Consider the following 21,070-nt stretch of genomic DNA (forward strand, 5'->3'; position numbering starts at 1 on the left):
AGGCTGTATATGCAGTACCCCTTTTACAAAACGTCTGAACTTCAGGAACTGAAGTTAGTTCTTTCTGGAAGAAAATTGACAGGGCCGAAATTTGAACCTTAATGGACCCCAATTTTAGGCACATAGACACTCCTGTTTACAGGAAATGCAGGAATCGACCTAGTTGAAAATTCCTCCATCGGGGCCTTACTGGCCTCGCACCCTGCAACATATTTTCGCCAAATGCGGTGATAATGCTTTGCGGTTACATCCTTCCTGGCTTGATCAGGGTAGGGATGACTTCATCCGGAATGCCTTTTTCCTTCAGGATCCGGCGTTCAACCGCCCTGCCGTTAAACGCAGCCGCGGTAAGTCTTGGAATAGACCGGGTCCTTGCTGGAGCAGGTCCCTTCTTAGAGGTAGAGGCCACGGGTCCTCCGTGAGCATCTCTTGAAGTTCCGGGTACCAAGTCCTTCTTGGCCAATCCGGAGCCACGAGTATAGTTCTTACTCCCCTCCGTCTTATAATTCTCAGTACTTTTGGTATGAGAGGAAGAGGGGGGAACACATACACTGACTGGTACACCCACGGTGTTACCAGAGCGTCCACAGCTATTGCCTGAGGGTCCCTTGACCTGGCGCAATACCTGTCCAATTTTTTGTTTAGGCGGGACGCCATCATGTCCACCTTTGCTTTTTCCCAATGGTTTACAATCATGTGGAAGACTTCTGGGTGAAGTCCCCACTCTCCCGGGTGGAGGCCGTGCCTGCTGAGGAAGTCTGCTTCCCAGTTGTCCACTCCCGGAATGAATACTGCTGACAGTGCTATCCCATGATTTTCCGCCCAGCGAAGAATCCTTGCAGCTTCTGCCATTGACTGCTTCTTGTGCCACCCTGTCTGTTTACATGGGTGACTGCCGTGATGTTGTCCGACTGGATCAACACCGGCTGACCTTGAAGCAGAGGTCTTGCTAAGCTGAGAGCATTGTAAATGGCCCTTAGCTCCAGGATATTTATGTGAAATGATGTCTCCAGGCTTGACCATAAGCCCTGGAAATTTCTTCCCTGTGTGACTGCTCCCCAGTCTCGCAGGCTGGCATCCGTGGTCACCAGGACCCAGTCCTGAATGCCGACTCTGCGGCCCTCTAGAAGATGAGCACTCTGCAACCACCACAGGAGGGACACCCTTGTCCTTGGTGACCGGGTTATCCGCTGATGCATCTTAAGATGCGACCCGGACCATTTGTCCAGCAGGTCCCACTGGAAAGTTCTTGCGTGGAATCTGCCGAATGGCTTTGCTTCGTAGGAAGCTACCATTTTTCCCAGAACCCTTGTGCATTGATGCACTGAGACTTGGCTCGGTTTTAGGAGGTTCCTGACTAGCTCGGATAACTCCCTGGCTCTCTCCTCCGGGAGAAACACCTTTTTCTGAACTGTGTCCAGAATCATCCCTAGGAACAGAAGACGAGTCGTCGGAACCAGCTGCGATTTTGGAATATTGAGAATCCAATCGTGCTGTCGCAACACTACCTGAGATAGTGCTACACCGACCTCCAACTGTTCCCAGGATCTTACCCTTATCAGGAGATCGTCCAAGTAAGGGATAACTAAAACTCCCTTCCTTCGAAGGAGTATCATCATTTCGGCCATTACCTTGGTAAAGACCCGGGGTGCCGTGGACCATCCAAACGGCAGCGTCTGAAACTGATAGTGACAGTTCTGTACCACAAACCTGAGGTACCCTTGGTGAGAAGGGTAAATTTGGACATGAAGGTAAGCATCCTTGATGTCCAGAGACACCATGTAGTCCCCTTCTCTTGAATTTGAACCTCTGTATGTAAGTGTTCAAAGATTTGAGATTTAAAAATCGGTCTCACCGAGCCGTCCGGCTTCGGTACCACAACAGTGTGGAGTAATACCCCTTTCCCTGTTGCAGGAGGGGTACCTTAATTATCACCTGCTGGGAATACAGCTTGTGAATGGCTTCCAACACTGCCTCCCTGTCTGCTTGTAAAGCCCAAGCGTCATGCTGAGGGCTTGGCAGAGGCGGGAGAGGGCTTCTGTTCCTGGGAACTGGCTGATTTCTGCAGCCGTTTCCCTCTCCCTCTGTCACGGGCAGAAATGAGGAACTTTTTGCCCACGTGCCCTTATGGGAACGAAAGGACTGCGCCTGATAATACGGCGTCATCTTATGTTGAGAGGCGACCTGGGGTAAAAACGTGGATTTCCCAGCTGTTGCCGTGGCCACCAGGTCTGAAAGACCGACCCCCAAATAACTCCTCCCCTTTATAAGGCAATACTTCCATATGCCATTTGGAATCCGCATCACCTGACCACTGTCGTGTCCATAACCCTCTTCTGGCAGAAATGGACAGCGCACTTACTCTTGATGCCAGTCGGCAAATATCCCGCTGTGCATCACCCATATATAGAAATGCATCTTTTAAATGCTCTACAGGCAATAATATACTGTCCCTATCTAGGGTATCAATATTTTCAGTCAGGGAATCCGACCACGCCAACCCAGCACTGCACATCCAGGCTGAGGCGATTGCTGGTCGCAGTATAACACCAGTATGTGTGTAAATACATTTTAGGATACCCTCCTGCTTTCTATCAGCAGGATCCTTAAGGGCGGCCATCTCAGGAGAGGGTAGAGCCCTTGTTTTGACAAGCGTGTGAGCGCTTTATCCCCCTTAGGGGGTGTTTCCCAACGCACCCTAACCTCTGGCGGGAAAGGATATATGCCAATAACTTTTTAGAAATTATCAGTTTTTTTATCGGGGGAAACCCACGCTTCATCACACACCTCATTTAATTTCTCAGATTCAGGAAAACTACAGGTAGTTTTTCCTCACTGAACATAATACCCCTATTGGTGGTACTCGTATTATCAGAAATGTGTAAAAAAATTTCCATTGCCTCAATCATGTAACGTGTGGCCCTACTGGAAGTCATATTTGTCTCTTCACCGTCGACACTGGAGTCAGTATCCGTGTCGGCGTCTGTATTTGCCATCTGAGGTAACGGGCGCTTTAGAGCCCCTGACGGCCTATGAGACGTCTGGACAGGCACAAGCTGAGTAGCCGGCTGTCTCATGTCAATCACTGTCTTTTGTAAAGAGCTGACACTGTCATGTAATTCCTTCCAGCAGTTCATCCACTCAGGTGTCGACCCCCTAGGGGGTGACATCCCTATTACAGGCAATTTGCTCCGCCTCCACATCATTTTCCTCCTCATACATGTCGACACAAACGTACCGACACACAGCACACACACAGGGAATGCTCTGATAGAGGACAGGACCCCACTAGCCCTTTGGGGAGACAGAGGGAGAGTTTGCCAGCACACACCAGAGCGCTATATATATATATATATATATATATACAGGGATAACCTTATATAAGTGTTTTTCCCCTTATAGCTGCTGTATTGTTTATACTGCGCCTAATTAGTGCCCCCCTCTCTTTTTTAACCCTTTCTGTAGTGTAGTGACTGCAGGGGAGAGCCAGGGAGCTTCCCTCCAACGGAGCTGTGAGGGAAAATGGCGCCAGTGTGCTGAGGAGATAGGCTCCGCCCCTTTCTCGGTGGCCTTTTCTCCCGTTTTTCAGTGTAATCTGGCAGGGGTTAAAATTCATCCATATAGCCCTTGGGGCTATATGTGATGTATTTTCGCCAGCCAAGGTGTTTTTATTGCTGCTCAGGGCGCCCCCCCCTAGCGCCCTGCACCCTCAGTGACCGAAGTGTGAAGTGTGCTGAGGAGCAATGGTGCACAGCTGCAGTGCTGTGCGCTACCTTGGTGAAGACAGGATGTCTTCTGCCGCCGATTTTCCGGACCTCTTCTTGCTTCTGGCTCTGTAAGGGGGCCGGCGGCGCGGCTCTGGGACCGGACTCCATGGCTGGGCCTGTGTTCAATCCCTCTGGAGCTAATGGTGTCCAGTAGCCTAAGAAGCCCAATCCACTCTGCACGCAGGTGAGTTCGCTTCTTCTCCCCTTAGTCCCTCGATGCAGTGAGCCTGTTGCCAGCAGGTCTCACTGAAAATAAAAAACCTAAAACTAAACTTTTCACTAAGCAGCTCAGGAGAGCCCCTAGTGTGCACCCTTCGCGTTCGGGCACAAAAATCTAACTGGGGCTTGGAGGAGGGTCATGGGGGGAGGAGCCAGTGCACACCAGGTAGTCCTAAAGCTTTACTTTTGTGCCCAGTCTCCTGCGGAGCCGCTATTCCCCCATGGTCCTTACGGAGTTCCCAGCATCCACTAGGACGTCAGAGAAATTGGTAATGACAATCCTGTACCGCAAATCTGAGATACGCCTGATGAGGAGGATAAATGGGGACATCCTTTATGTCCAGAGACACCATAAAATCTCCCCCTTTCAGGCTTGCGATGACCGCTCTTAGCGATTCCATCTTGAACTTAAACCTTTTCAGGTATATGTTCAGGGATTTTAAATTCAATATGGGTCTGACCGAACCGTCCGGTTTCGGGACTACAACATGGTCGAATAATAACCCCCTCCTTGTTGAAGGAGGGGAACCTTGACCACCACCTGTTGAAGATACAATTTGTGAATTGCAGTTAACACTATTTCCCTCTCGTGGGGGGAAGCCGGCAGGGCCTTCGGTGAGGGGGCATCTCCTCAAAGTCCAGCTTGTATCCCTGAGACACAATATCTATTGCCCAGGGATCCAACAGGGAGTGAACCCACTTGTGGCTGAAATTACGAAGACGTGCCCCCACCGGGCCTAGCTCCGCCTGTGGAGCCCCAGCAACATGCGGTGGATTTTGTAGAGGCCGGGGAGGACTTCTGTTCCTGGGAACTAGCTGTGTTGTGCAGCTTCTTTCCTCTGCCCCTGCCTCTGGCAAGAAAGGACGCGCCTCGGACTTTGTTTCTTTGTGATCGAAAGGCTGCATTTGATAATGTCGTGCTTTCCTAGGCTGTGCAGGAATATAAGGCAAAAGATCAGAATTACCAGCTATAGCTGTGGAGACCAGGTCAGAGATCCCTTCTCCACACAATCCTCAGCCTTCCATATGCCTCTTAAGTCGGCATCACCTGTCCATTGCATATTCTACAGGACACGTCAAGCAGAAATCGACATAGCTTTGACTCTAGAACCCAGTAGACTAATGTCTCTTTGGGCATGTTTTATATATATATATATATATATATATATATATATATATATATATATATATATATATATATATATCTCTTAAGACAGCATCTTTAATATATATATCTATATATATCTCTATATATATATATATATATATATATATATATATATATACACATATACATACACACACACACACACATACTAGGGTCTCAATCTCTGCTGATATGCTGATAAGGTACCTGTCCACGCTGCTACAGCGCTATAAACCCATGCCGACACAATCGCCGGTCTGAGTAGTGTACCAGAATGTGCACGCTATCTGCAGGATCCCTGAGGATAGCTGTTAGGTCAGGGCTACCTTTTGGGCAAACGTGACACCCTAGGGGAAGATTCCCATCGTATCCTGGCCCTAGTAGGGAAAGGATACTCCCTGAGAATTCTTTGTGGGAATCTGCAGTCTCTTGTCTGGAGATTCCCGCTCTTTTTCATCATGAGAGGAGGGAAATTTACCTCAGCTTTCTTCCCCATAAACATGTGTACCCTTGTGTCAGGGACAGATGAGTCATCAGTGATATGCAAACCATCTTTTATTACAATAATCATATATTGAATACTTTCCTGCCATTTTGGCTGTAACTTTGCATTATCGTAGTCGACACTGGAGTCAGACTCCGTGTCGATATCAGTGTCTATTATTTTGGATAGTGAGCATTGAGAGACTCTGAAGGTCTATGCAACATAGGGACAGACATGGGTAGATTCCCTGTCTGTTCTCTAATATTTTGTGCCATAAATTCACCTTAGCACTTAATTACACATATCCAAACAGGTGTCGGCGTTGTCGACGGAGACACCCCTCACACACACACATTTGCTCTATCTCCTCCTCAGGGGAGCCTTTTACCTCAGACATGTCGACACACACGTACCGACACACCACACACTCAGGGAATGCTCATCTGAAGACAATTCCCCCACAAGGCCCTTTGGAGAGACAGAGAGAGAGTATGCCAGCACACACCCCAGCGCTATTAACCCAGGAATAACACAGTAACTTAATGTTAACCCAGTAGCTGCTGTCTATATTGATTTTTGCGCCTAATTATGTGCCCCCCTCTCTTTTTACCCTCTTCTACCTTGTATCTGCAGGGGAGAGGCTGGGGAGCTTCCTCTCAGCGGTGCTGTGGAGAAAAAAACATGGCGCTGGTGAGTGCTGAGGAAGAAGCCCCGCCCCCTCGACGGCGGGCTTCTGTCCCGCTTAAATATAAATTTTCTTGGCGGGGGCTCATACATATATACAGTGCCCAACTATATATATGTGTACTTTTGCCATAAGAGGTCCATATGCTGCCCAGGGCGGCCTTCCCCTGCGCCCTGCACCCTTACAGTGACCGGAGTATGCGAGGTGTGTTTGGAGCAATGGCGCACAGCTGCAGTGCTGTGCGTTACCTCATGTGAAGAACGGAGTATTCTGCCGCCGATTTCGAAGTCTTCTTGCTTCTCATACTCACCCGGCTTCTGTCTTCCGGCTCTGCGAGGGGGACGGCGGCGCGGCACTGGGATCGGACGACGAGGGTGAGATCCTGTGTACGATCCCTCTGGAGCTAATGGTGTCCAGTAGCCTAAGAAGCAGGACCTAGCTTCAGAGAGTAGGGCTGCTTCTCTCCCCTCAGTCCCACGATGCAGGGAGTCTATTGCCAGCAGAGCTCCCTGAAAATAAAAAACCTAACAAAATACTTTCTTACAGCAAGCTCAGGAGAGCTCACTGAACAGCACCCAGCTCGTCCGGGCACAGATTCAAACTGAGGTCTGGAGGAGGGACATAGAGGGAGGAGCCAGAGCACACCAGAATCTAAATTCTTTCTTAAAGTGCCCATGTCTCCTGCGGAGCCCGTCTATTCCCCATGGTCCTTACGGAATCCCCAGCATCCACTAGGACGTTAGAGAAATATGGTAAATAGTCTAGATCGAGTACTGTAGGCTCAGTTAAATAGAACAACGTAGGGATGTTTCCATCCAACAAGTGGCAGGACACTGGTTAGTAACTTTATTCACTACATTCCTCATATGCTCTAACATTCATAATTTCAGTTGTCCTTTTGTCTTGCCAATATACTGTATGTCCTCACAACATACCATTCAGTTCCATCCCTAAAAAATTATGGTTGTTCAGAAACTTAATGAATGCAACTGGGAGAACCGAATGGCATGTTGTGAAGATTTCCTTCAAAATATTCCTGCAAACCCTGTTCTGCTCACAAGTGACGGAGCTGACTTTCATAAAAAGTACACAGGAAGGGGTAAATGGCGCTCGTGTATCTGGATACTTTGCGTGGGCTGCAACCTGTGAATGAAGCACCTCAAAATGACTTCACATAAACAATATTAATAATGGGTTTTCACAGGTGCGCCTGGCATGGATTGTGTCTGAAAAGAAATATGTAGTGCCCTGATTCCTAATTAATAATACATTGATGTCCTTGACCAATGAGAATTATGGTCATGATAATGACAATATGCAAAAAACGATATTGAAGTAAAAATTGTGTTTTTATTCTGTAAATAAATTGCAATATCTATTGCTTTGAAGCAAAAAAAAGGTGTGGGGGGGGGGGGGTGGAAAGGGATAATGGGTTATAGAGAGATTCCTCTGCTATCAATAGCAGTGATGGAGTTCCTTGTTATATACAGGTAGGAATATATGTAATGCTGTTCACTTCAGAAAGGTGGCGTCCCACCTCTGAGTGGAGTCTTTAATAAGTGCAAAAAAATGTCCAGAGCTGGTAGTGAAATAACTGAATGTCTTTTAATGCCGGTGGTGAAAGAAAAAAGAAAATATGGGGTACCCCTGAATTGCCGCTGGCGATATGTGGTCAGGATAGGGCTGGTGCTAGGGTAGTGAGGACTCCGGACAGACTGTACCCCTCTACGCCCTGGGTCACCCCGATGTCGCTCTACTGAGCGCAACGCGGTGTCCCGGGCAGAAGGGGATCAGTCGTGAGTCTTGGAGAGAGAGGTGGGGGCTGCTTCTAGCACTGCTGGTGCTGTCCGCCGCGCCTTCTCCTCTCCTACAGAGTCCCTTACCTGCTAGCTTCTGCTCAGTCTCCTTGTCCCTCCGCCAGCGGTCTGCTCCGTGTCGGTCGCGCCCGGCGTCCTCCCGCACTTCCGGGTTGGTCCGTCCACGTGACCAGGCTCGGATAACTCCGGGTCCCGTCTCTCTCGTCTCGTCCTTCCTCCTTCTGGTCTCTATTCAAACGCTCTGTTACACAATGCTGGAATTGGGTGTAGATGGGTAGTTTTGTTCGTGTGCTCCAACGCGTATCGGCCAGTGTTGGCCTTCGTCAAGGACTCCCTAGAGCGACATCGGGGTGACCCAGGGCGTAGAGGGGTACAGTCTGCCCGGACATTCAGTTATTTCACTACCAGCTCTGGACATTTTTTTGCACTTATTAAAGACTCCACTCAGAGGTGGGACGCCACCTTTCTGAAGTGAACAGCATTACATATATTCCTACCTGTATACAACAAGGAACTCCATCACTGCTATTGATAGCAGAGGAATCTCTCTATAACCCATTATCCCTTTCCACCCCCACCTTTTTTTGCTTCAAAGCAATAGATATTGCAATTTATTTACAGAATAAAAACACAATTTTTACTTCAATATCGTTTTTTGCATATTGTCATTATCATGACCATAATTCTCATTGGTCAAGGACATCAATGTATTATTAATTAGGAATCAGGCCACTACATATTTCTTTTCAGACACAATCCATGCCAGGCGCACCTGTGAAAACCCATTATTAATACTGACTTTCATGAAATTTACAACAAATGTGTAAAGCGAAGGAAGTCCACCATCTGGACGATATCATATGCAAAACAAACTGTACTCCATGTAGTTTAGATTATGTACTAAAACTCTGAATAGCATTTACCATGCCTTTTTTTTTTTGGTAACCTTTAAAATCTGGAAGCTTTTGCTTATTCACTCTGTATAAAGCCAGGGGAAAAACCGCAACCATTTTCACAGCAGAAAAGTCTTTCTTATGGGTGCTATAATCACATAAACATGTAGCTACATACTACTCAGTTCCAAAGAGCCAAAAATCAGCACACCACCAGTTAAAGTGCAAAAAGGTGTGTTAGATCATAGCAGCCAATCCATCATTAAAACCATATACCTTTTAGTAGCAATACATAGGCATTACATTTATCAAATAGCCTGATGCAGATAGATGATGGTGGGTGGGATAACATGATTGGATATATTAGATCACATAACTGTGCATTATTTCCCAATGGCTGCACAGTTCCCAGTGTAACGCACGCTTTCAACTGTCACATGACCACCAAGGCAACCGCACACACAAGAGTTGTAGCTCTATTACATACACCCATACATGCATAGATATCTCTCTCTCTATATATATATATATTTATTTATTTTTTACTATTATTTTTGTCACCTCATATTCCAGAATCAATCGAATACTCAGAATCATCCAGAAGTAATTGAGAAGTAGATCTCACTGTAGGATTATATATATATATATATATATATATATATATATATATGTCAGTATATTGCCATCCGACCGATAGTCCAGCTACGGGTAAAAGGTAGTGGAGTCCACCAAGGAATGTATATCTGTGATACCCTTATCAATATGAAAATCTTGCAATGATGCTGGGTGTTTTACAGAACTCCAGAGTCTTGAAAATTAGGGGGTTATTCAGGTTTGTTAACAAACCAAAAAGTAAGCAATTGGGCAAAACAGTGTTGCACTGCAGGTGGGGCAGATGTAACATGTGCAGGGAGTTAGATTTGGGTGGGGTGTGTTCAAACTGAAATCTAAAGTGCAGTGTAATAATAAAGCAGGCAGTAGTTACCATGCACATAAACATTATAACCCACCCAAATCTAACTCTTTGAAAATGTTACATCTGCCCCACCTGCACTGTAACATTGTTTTGTCCATTAGTGTGCTTTTTTGGTTTGCTAACAAACCTGAATAACCTCCCCTAGTCTGCAAATGGTTCCGGTATGAAAGATAGATAGTGTCTAGTTAGACAGTCAATAGATAGACACCATATGTTAGATGGACATTAGGTCGACAGGGTCAAAAGGTCGACAGGGTCAAAAGGTCGACATGGAAAGGGTCGACATGGAAAAGGTCGACAGCTCAAAAGGTCGACATGGAAAAGGTCGACAGGTCAAAAGGTCGACATGGTCAAAAGGTCGACATGGAAAAGGTAGACACCATGTTTTTTGCATTTTTCTGGTTTGTGTGGATAGTTTTGTCATCTGGGACCCCCAGTTGCAGAAAGGCATACGCTCGCCACGCTTCGGGCACGGTGGCTCGCTGCGCTCGCCACAAGGTTTATAACCAACTCTATGCCGACATGGATAGAGAAAGTATGAAATAATCCAAAAACATGTTACATTTAAAAAAAAACATTTGTCTATCTTTTTTATGTCGACCATTTTCATGTCGACCTTTTGACCCTGTCGACCTTTTCAATGTCGACCTTTTCCATGTCGACCTTTTCCATGTCGACCTTTTCCATGTCGACCTTTTCCATGTCGACCTTTTCCATGTCGACCTTTTGACCCTGTCGACCTAATGTCCATCTAACATATGGTGTCTATCTATTGACTGTCTAACTAGACACTGTCTATCTATCAAATGGATAGGTCTGCAAATAGCTTGGTAGGATGTAGAGATGATGACATCCAAATGGAATAAAGTTCCCCACTAACATACTTAACGTGTTTCACTGTATAATGTCACGCAGCTTTTTCAGGAAACTGTGTGATATTACATAGTAAAAAGCATTAAGTCAGTTATGCCTGGAAGCATATATTATGCTACATACTATGAAACATACATATATATTTGTGGAGGGATGGGGGTATGCAGATTAGTACTTACGGCTACTTACACCTCTTTCCTGCAACAGGAAAGATTCTCTTTTTATTCATTCAAGGGGAGAACAACAGATGTTTGTAAAATTATATTTGAATATATTTTATATAGTAAATGCAACTTTCACATTTATAAATACTCAAGACAAAATTATCTTGTGTATGTGACATTTCATTAAATTAGAATATTGTGTAAAATAGGGTAATGCAACTTTTGCAATAACTACTAGCCCTGACAAACCACATTTTTACACTATAATCCCTACCACTGCTTCATGACATAGCAGGACTAAAAAGTACTCCTAACATGCTAATGATGGACAGCTGCATGTATCTTTCTATGTGTATGTACTTTCCAGCTTACAAACAACATAAGCCCCTTGATGTTCATTTAGGGCAATGCCAAAAAGAAAGATTATAAAACACTATCATAATGCAATACAGTTGGATCTCTCTTCAGCTCTTGCCCAAATACAATGCCCTGAAGGCTTGGAGCACAGGTTGGGATTAGCAGTTATTCAATAGCTGTGTCTGGACCCGCTATCAACTTTGCCAGCTCTATAATTTTGTAGATTGCATTTAGGGGGTTCATTCTGACCTGATCGCACGCTGCCATTTTTCGCAGCGCAGTGATCAGGCCACTACTGCGCATGCGTATGCACCGCAATGCATAGGCGTGTTGCACGGGTACAAAGCAGATCGTTGCTGGCCGATGGATTGTACGAAGAATCCATTCGCACAGCCGACTGCAAGGAGATTGACAGGAAAAAGGCGTTTATGGGTGTCAACTGACCGTTTTCTGGGAGTGATTGGAAAAACGCAGGCGTGTCCAAGCGTTTGCAGGGTGGTCTGACGTCAATTCCGGGACCGGACAGGCTGCAGTGATCGCAGCGGCTGAGTAAGTTCAGACCTACTCAGAAACTGCACAAACTGGTTTTGTACTGCTCGGCTGCACAGGCGTTCGCACACTTGCACAACTAAAATACACTCCACTGTGGGCGGCGATTATGCGTTTGCACGGCTGCTAAAAACAGCTAGCGAGCGATCAACTCGGAATGACCCTCTTAAAACGGTCATTATTTATGATTATTTCAGTCAGCAGAAGCATCTCGTTTAATCTGAGAAATACAAGTAGAGGTACAAGTACATTTGACAGTTGCAAAGCACATCCTAAAATATGTAACTGCATACTTCTGAGCAATGGATTGTAGGTACACATTATGCAATAATGAAGCCAATCAACCAACTCTTGTCTGGTCGGTCCATTTATTTCACAGTGAGTACAAAGGGAGTACATATGATATCCCGGCAGACAGGATGCTGGCTATCAGTATACCAACAGCGGCATCAAGTCTTTCGGAATCCCTACAGCGAGGCAGCAAGTCCCCTTGTGGGCTCGCTGTGGTAGCCACACTTCTGGCCCGGTGGCTCGCTTCACTCGCCACAGATTATATTCTGTTTAGTTGGTGGCGTGGACCCACCAACCCAGTGGGAACACCCGGCGGTTGTTGGAATTGCGGGCGTCGGTATTTAGCCAGTTGTCAAGATTCCAGAGTAGGTCTCCTGAACGCCGGAATCCCAACAGCTATTATTTTAATTGCATCCCCACAAAGAACATAGAGCAGACAGTTCAGACCCCGACATTAAGGGCCGGATTCAAATGCCCCCACCTCCCACCCCCAATCGCGCCCACCGGCAGCTACTCTAATGTTGCTACTGACGGGTGTGATAAGTTCTTTTTGACAACTGGTTAAATACCCCCGTGAGTAGCGAGCTGAAATGCGCGTAAAGAGACCTGTTTGGGTGACCAAACAGGTTTTTTCAAGCTCACACCCATTACTTTACTTGGGTTTAGGTGCTTTGCGCGCCTAAACCAGAGTGCAATGGGCGCAATAAGTGGGGGCATTTGAATATCGCCCCGCAATCCCCTGTCAGATCGGGGGTGTGATAACATTTGAATTTCCCCCTAGGAGTGCTGCACGAAATGTATCAATCCTGACAAGCAAATGCAGTGTGTACAGACATCAGCTGACACTGCATGTAAACAACATCATCTCACTGATCTTTGGGGAAATGTATCATTCTTATAGCTAGGAACGATAATTGTGTAGTGTGTGTATACAGGTAATCGGGTGTTCTCTTGCTCGTTTCAGCTGTCAAACAATTTAAAAAATAAAAAAAAAGGAGATTGTTACTGTCAGGATGTACCTAGTTTTAGCTTGTTAAAGCTAAATACGAAGTAATGTGACAACTACTGAAAGAAATAAAAAATGTTAAAATAGGATTTTAATACCTACCGGTAAATCCTTTTCTCTTAGTCCGTAGAGGATGCTGGGGACTCCGTAAGGACCATGGGGTATAGACGGGATCCGCAGGAGACATGGGCACACTATAAGACATTGAATGGGTGTGAACTGGCTCCTCCCTCTATGCCCCTCCTCCAGACCTCAGTTAGACTTTGTGCCCAGGAGTGACTGGACACACACTAGGGGAGCTCTACTGAGTTTCTCTATAGACTTTTTGTTAGGTTTTATATTTTCAGGGAGACCTGCTGGCCACAGGCTCCCTGCATCGTGGGACTGAGGGGAGAGAAGTCAGACCTACTTCTTAGTTCAAGGGCTCTGCTTCTTAGGCTACTGGACACCATTAGCTCCACAGGGTTCGATCACTTGGTTCGCCTAGCTGCTTGTTCCCAGAGCCGTGCCGTCACCCCCCTCACAGAAGCCAGAAGAAAGAAGCCGGGTGAGTATGAGAAGAACAGAAGGCGTCAGACGGCAGAAGATTTCAGTAACGGAGGTAAGCGCAGCGGTCGCGCTGCGCTCCATGCTCACACACACCAACGGCACTCACAGGGTGCAGGGCGCTGGGGGGGGAGCGCCCTGGGCAGCAGTTACTGAGGTCTCGTTTGAACTGGCAAAAGAGCATAGTCGGGCCCCGGGCACCGCGTACGATACCCCCACCAGTACATAGCAGCGGTCGCGCTGCGCGCCAGTGCTCCCACACATCAACGGTTTTACTAGGGTGCAGGGCGCAGGGGGGGGGGCGCCCTGGACAGCAATATGTATATTGTTTAAGGAGGTATATAGTGTGCATACACTATATACGGTCCCCTGCCTGCATATAGAACGAAAGTTAACGGGGCTGAAGCGCGCCGATGAGGGGCGGGGCTTAGCCCTCACACAGTGTTCAGCGCCATTTTCTCACTGTCCCCGCCAAAAGATGTGTACAGCACAAACAAGGGGGGGCACAGTCTTTTAGTGTTATGTTGAGGGATATATAACACTATTTGCTTTTAGAAATGAGCATGTAATCATTGTTGTGTATATTCTCTGTGTGCTACCTGTCTGACATACCCACTATAGTTCACCTGTGTGGACATGCGTGAGTGTTCTATCACAAACACCTATGGCGAACAGTGGTTCCTAAAATGTGTCTTTGCACATTGCTTGTGTTAAAAAAATAACCACCATAAATCCATACAACACTCACATTTCCCCTAAAGCAATCTTTAGTGGGATGGAGTAATAAACCAGAATGTTTCAGACACTGAAACAATACACTGTCACCACAAACACAGACTGGCAAACAGCCACGTGTAAAGGTTTACAGAATTTGTATACAGTCACTGTGCACACAGTCTCCCTGAAGCATCAGTAAGAATCACAGGCAATAAAGTACCTTCCACAATACTTTTAGTATAAAGTAGAATGACAGTGGTTCTCAGCTGCAGGCTGGATTTAGACCACATGTGGTAGTGGTTTGACTAAATCACCAACACAGTATATAAAAAAAAAAATATATAATATAATATAATATATATATATATATATATATATATATATATATATATATATCAGAACCCCTATCTACATATAAATAAATGGTGTGGAATATTGAGACAGATTTCACCCACATGATTGGACATATTAGATCACATGTCTGTGTTATTATTTCCCAACGACAGCACACCTCAGGCCTGATCTACTTCCAACTGTCATTTGGAACCTCATCACAAAGCCACAGTTGTATCACTCCACAGGTATAAAAAAGTACCACCTCTCACACAGACACTAATATATATATCAATAAAGGGGTCATCACTTTACATACTTCACTAAATCTCCTCCCATCACGATAATAGCACTATTAAATGGGACATGGATACTGAGAACTACCTGTGAATTTCTAAGCAGTACAGATCCAACAATAACCAGTTACAGCAAGCTGAGCAGTGGCAAAGTTTACCAAACTGACTACATTAGAGTGTGAGATCCCACTAAAAAGAGGTGAAGGTTCAATTAGCACTATGATGGAGGTCCCTACAGCCACAGCACATACCTCCCAACATGAGCCTCTCAAGGAGGGACGAAATGCTCTGCTTCTGGACTTTTTTCTTAATTTGTGATTACAGGCACCTGTTTTGAACAGGTTAATGGCTAAGAAAGGCGTTTCACTACAGGTGATGGTAATCATACATTAAGGGAGAAGTCCAGGAGCAGAGCATGGAGAGGGTCATGTTGGGAGGTATGACAGCATGCTATAATTACCAATGCATAAGGACATACAGTGCATCCGGAAACTATTCACTGCGCTTCACTTTTTCCACATTTTGTTATGTTACAGCCTTATTCCAAAATCAAATAAATTATTTTTTTACCTCAAAATTCTACACACAATACTCCATAATGACAATGTGAAAAAAGTTTGAGATTTTTGTAAATGTATTAAAAATAAAAAAGAAATCACATGTACATAAGTATTCACAGCCTTTGCCATGAAGCTCAAAATTGAGCTCAGATGCATCCTGTTTCCACTGATCATCCTTGAGATGTTCCTATAGCTTAATTGGAGTCCACCTGTGGTAAATTGAAATTGGATAGGATTTGGAAAGGCACACACCTGTCTAAATAAGGTCCCACATTTGACAGTGCATGTCTGAGAAAAACGATGATTAGGAGCGCTTGATTATTTAAATTATATATTGAACGCACATACCTGTAAAAAAATTGGTTAATATAATGTTACAGCTCTTTTTGTGAATAGGTGGTGAAACGGAGATAATTAACGGTATTAGCTTCCCAATTCGGGTTAGGCTGGACAGTCTCTGTATGCGGGTATTACTATCCCTACTATCCCTGCTTGTACCTTACGCGGCTTGATGTTACAGCACAAGCGTCTGCCGCGGATGTAACTGGTCCCGTCTTTCCGTTGCTACGGCCGCTCCGGCTTGGTCTCTTCATGCGGCTCACTTGTTTAGGACCGTGCCAGCGTTTGCATACACTGGCGGAAGGTCCTCCGTTTTTCACCGTGAAATCTCCAACGCGTTTCGGGTTCAAAAAAACCCTTTAACTAGGAGGACACGCACCCGTACCTAACTATTCTGACTGATTGGGCTTCAATCAGTCAGAATAGCTAGGTACGGGTGCATGTCCTCCTGCCTGCTGTGCCACTGACGGGCTGGGAGGGTGGTGATAGGAAGTCCATACAAACAAACAAACAGCATCCTAGTTAAAGGGTTTTTTTGAACCCGAAACGCGTTGGTGATTTCACGGAGAAAAACGGAGGACCTTCCGCCAGTATATGCAAACGCTGGCACGCTCCTAAATAAGTGAGCCGCATGAAGAGACCAAGCCGGAGCGGCCGGAGCAACGGAAAGACGGGACCAGTTACATCCGCGGCAGACGCTTGTGCTGTAACATCAAGCCGCGTAAGGTACAAGCAGGGATAGTAGGGATAGTAATACCCGCATACAGAGACTGTCCAGCCTAACCCGAATTGGGAAGCTAATACCGCTAATTATCTCCGTTTCACCACCTATTCACAAAAAGAGCTGTAACATTATATTAACCAATTTTTTTTACAGGTATGTGCGTTCAATATATAATTTAAATAATCAAGCGCTCCTAATCATCGTTTTTCTCTATTGTATTTTATTATATGGAGCTGCTGACATAATACAAACAAGCGCGGCAATCATCTTATTATCTTTAAGTGCATGTCTGAGCACAAACCAAGCATGAAGTCAAAGGAATTGTCTGTAGACCTCTGAGACAGGATTGTCTTGAGGCACAAATCTGGGGAAGGGTACAGAAAAAGATCTGCTGCTTTGAAGGTCCCAATGAGCACAATGGCCTCCGTCAACCGTAAATGGAAGAAGTTCGGAACCACCAGGACTCTTCCTAGAGCAAAATGCACCTGAAGGACTCTCAGGCCATGAGAAACAAAATTCTCTAGTCTGATGAGACAAAGATTGAACTCTTTGGCGTGAATGCCAGGCGTCATGTTCGGAGGAAACCAGGCACCGCTCATCACCAGGCCAATACCATCCCTACAGTGAAGCATGGTGGTGGCAGCATCATGTTGTGAGGATGCGGCAGGAGCTGGGAGACTAGTCAGGATAGAGGGAAAGATGAATGCAGCAATATACAGGGGGGGAGAATCTGCTCCAGAGTGCTCTTGACCTCAGACTGGGGTGACAGTTCATCTTTCAGCAGGACAACGACCCTAAGCACACAGCCAAGATAGCAAAGGAGTGGCTTCAGGACAACTCTGTGAATGTCCTCGAGTGGCCCAGCCACAGCCCAGACTTGAATCTGATTGAACATCTCTGGAAAGATCTGAAAATGGCTTTTCACCGACGCTTCCTAACCTGATGGAGCTTGAGAGGTGCTGCAAAGAGGAATGGGCAAAACTGCCTAAAGATAGGTGTGCCAAGCATGTGGCATCATATTCAATAAGAGTTGAGGCTGTACTTGCTGCCAAAGGTGCATCAACAAAGTATTGAGAAAAGGCTGTGAATACTTACGTACATGTGATATCTTAGATTTTTATTTTTTACACATTGTCATTATGGAGTATTGTGGGTAGAATTTTGAGGGGGGGAAATGAATTGATTCCATTTTGGAATAAGGCTGTAACATAACAAAATGTGGAAAAAGTGAAGCGATGTGAATACTTTCCGGATACACTGTATAACATATAACAGTACTTCAGTTTAGAGCAGCTACATTGGATTTCCTCCTGGTCCGGGGAAACAGAGCTCCGGAGATGAGCCACCAAGGTCATGAATTTAGTACATTTCATAAAGTTTAATCCCCTGTAAAACACTTTTTTTTGGAATGGTTATAAAAAAAAACCACTGTTGTAACTGAAAACCACCATTAATTCAGATTCAGCCATGGCAAGGAAAGACAAAGTAATGTAGCATTAACGAGACAGGCTGTAAAATCTAAGCCTCAGCAGCAGTGGCGTATCTTCCTATTGGCCAGGAAGGCACTTGCCAGGGGCGCCAAGGGGGGGTGGGCGGGTGTGTGGCGCCGGCAGGCAGTGCCAACCGTGCCAAAGGATAGAATGACATAGTAGTTCTCACTGAGAACACCCTTTAGCAGTGCTCATCCACTGCTGGATCCACACTCCTGCACTTTGCACACTCCGGCAGCAGGCGATGCGAGACGGACTCTCAGAAGCGTATTTGCACTCTGACACTCTCTGTGACTGCAGTCACAATGATGATTGGTGAATATAGCCGGGGAGCGTAGCACTTCCGGGTATGGGGAGGGGGTGAGGCACCTCCTTTCCTTCATCGCTCCCCTTCTCAATGGTCCTGCACAGTCCGTCGCCAAATGCCAGCCACTACAATCAGCACCAGTCTGCAATGTACTACAGCAAGAGCATACATTTTTTGTGTTACCGTAGCTGCACTGCATGGTATATCCTGGCAGTCCGCATCACATGTTACAAAGAGCTCTGTATGGAGAGGTATCTAGACCACTGACTGCATGTCCAGCTGTGTTGAGACTACAAGTCTCAGCACACCTTGTCAACTGGATGTGCTGGGACATGTAGTACCATCACAGCTAGAGAGGCCCTGAAAAGGTGTTTTTAGTCTGCTTTTGTAAGGTTTTTAACTGTATGTATGTGTGCATATATCCCCTCTGTCCCTGCTCACACCCTCCCTGTAATTCCCCCTCACTGTCCCTGACCTTAGCCTCCCTGTAATTCCCCCTAGTGTCCCTGACCTTAGCCTCCCTGTAATTCCCCCTCAGTGTCCCTGACCTTAGCCTCCCTGTAATTCCCCCTCAGTGTCCCTGACCTTAGCCTCCCTGTAATTCCCCCTCAGTGTCCCTGACCTTAGCCTCCCTGTAATTCCCCCTCAGTGTCCCTGACCTTAGCCTCCCTGTAATTCCCCCTCAGTGTCCCTGACCTTAGCCTCCCTGTAATTGCCCCTCAGTGTGCCTGACCTCAGCCTCCCTGTGACTCCCCCCTCAGTGTCCCTGCCCGCACACTCCTGTAATTCCCTCTCAGTGTCCCTGCCCACACCCACCCTGTAATTCCCCCTCAGCATCCCTGCCCGCACCCTACCTGTAATTCCCCCTCAGTGTCCCTGACCTCAGCCTCCCTGTGACTTCCCCCACAGTGCCCCTGCCCACACACTCCTGTAATTCCCTCAGTGCCCCTGCCCACACACTCCTGTAATTCCCTCTCTGTGTCCCTGCCCGCACCCTCCCTGTAATTCTCCCTCAGTGTCCCTGCCCACACACTCCCTGTAATGCCCTCCCAGTGTCCCTGCCCGCACCCTCCCTGTAATTCTCTCTCAGTGTCCCAGACCTCATCCTATCTGTAACCCCCCTCTGTGTCCCCGTGTGTGTGTGTGGGTGGGGTGCCAGTTTCTTACTTTGCCAGGGGCGCTTAGACCCCTAGATACACCCCTGCTCAGCAGCAAGAAGCCAGATAAACATCTACTGAACAATGAATACAAATTGCACAAAAAAGTTCAGCATACACAGCCAATTGAAACACTAGGTCCTGGTATATGTCCAGGACATATAAGCTCCTCTAGCATCAATGTACACGGTCAAGCAGGGCCGGACTATCCATCTGGCACTTCTGGCAAATGCCAGAAGGGCCGATGGTCTGGTGGATGTGCTGCTAGTCCACATCCCCTGACTCACAGCACACCCCCGTGAGCAGTATGCGCGTGCACACAAATGCACAGCCTCAGTTGGTCCCTGCTGTCAAGTCATATTATGACCACCTCCTACATTTGACGTCGACAGCGCGTAGCCCATGAAGTACGTCCCGTCTAGTGCGCTGGCTTTGTGGGTATATAAGGTGTGCACACATATCACTCACTGATGTCATGGGTAAAAGGGGCGATTTATCCGAGCTGCAAAAAGGGATTATTATTTGCTTTCGAGCTAAGTGCGGCAGTATTTCTGAAACAGCGCAGTTTGTGAACTGTTCGCATGCTGCTGTGGTGAAGGTGTATCTTGACTGGACAAATGGCACCACTGCGAATAACCAACGTGGAAACTGCGGAGCACCACATGCCACTGATGTAAAAGGTGAATGTCGGCTACAAAGGTGCATGAGGGCTGACCGACATGCTGCAGTGGGGCATATCACCGCAAAAAATGAATCTGCTGGCTACCAAATGTGTGTCTAAAATGACAGTTCTGTGAACCCTGCTGAAGCGGTTACTCCGACTACTAGCTGGTGGTCATAATTGTGACCCGACCGTGTAGGTATATAGGTATCCAGTAAACACTGCATTTATGGCTGAAGATGTAACACCAACAGCCTCTGTGTTTACAATGATCCCGACATTATATCCTCTGATTGGGTATAAAACACACCATGATTAGCACATTTTTATTTGCTGAACAGCAAGGATGCTAATCCATTACATGCTAATTTTTTTAGAAGCATGCCATCAATATACTGCAAGATCTTCACAGCAGGTTATCTGTACATTTATAGATGATTAATGCTATTTACACTGCAGTATAGAGTTCCACAACAAGCATTTTATCACCCCTTGTGACTGACAGAGTATTCCGAAAGTACAGTACAACCCATATCCTAACCACTACAATCAGCGTACCATGTGGGCCTATCTCAGGGTCCTTCCGTGCATTAGACACCCCACCAGACAGTAGCTGACTGTACTGCATACCACATTATATCAGGCTCCTACTCCTGATATAATATTCATGCAAATGATTGTAAGCTCTTCTGAACTAATCCACAATATTGTA

General features: G+C 46.3%; 1 protein-coding gene across 7 annotated transcripts in view; it reads right to left on the minus strand.

The window, feature by feature from the left end:
• TANC2 (tetratricopeptide repeat, ankyrin repeat and coiled-coil containing 2) overlaps nucleotides 1-21,070 on the minus strand; it is a 1,023,243-nt gene that overhangs the window by 398,736 nt on the left and 603,437 nt on the right. The gene's annotated exons all lie outside the window — the stretch shown is intronic.

The sequence above is a fragment of the Pseudophryne corroboree genome, chromosome 3 (assembly GCF_028390025.1).
Source record: "Pseudophryne corroboree isolate aPseCor3 chromosome 3, aPseCor3.hap2, whole genome shotgun sequence".
Classification (NCBI taxonomy): domain Eukaryota; kingdom Metazoa; phylum Chordata; class Amphibia; order Anura; family Myobatrachidae; genus Pseudophryne; species Pseudophryne corroboree.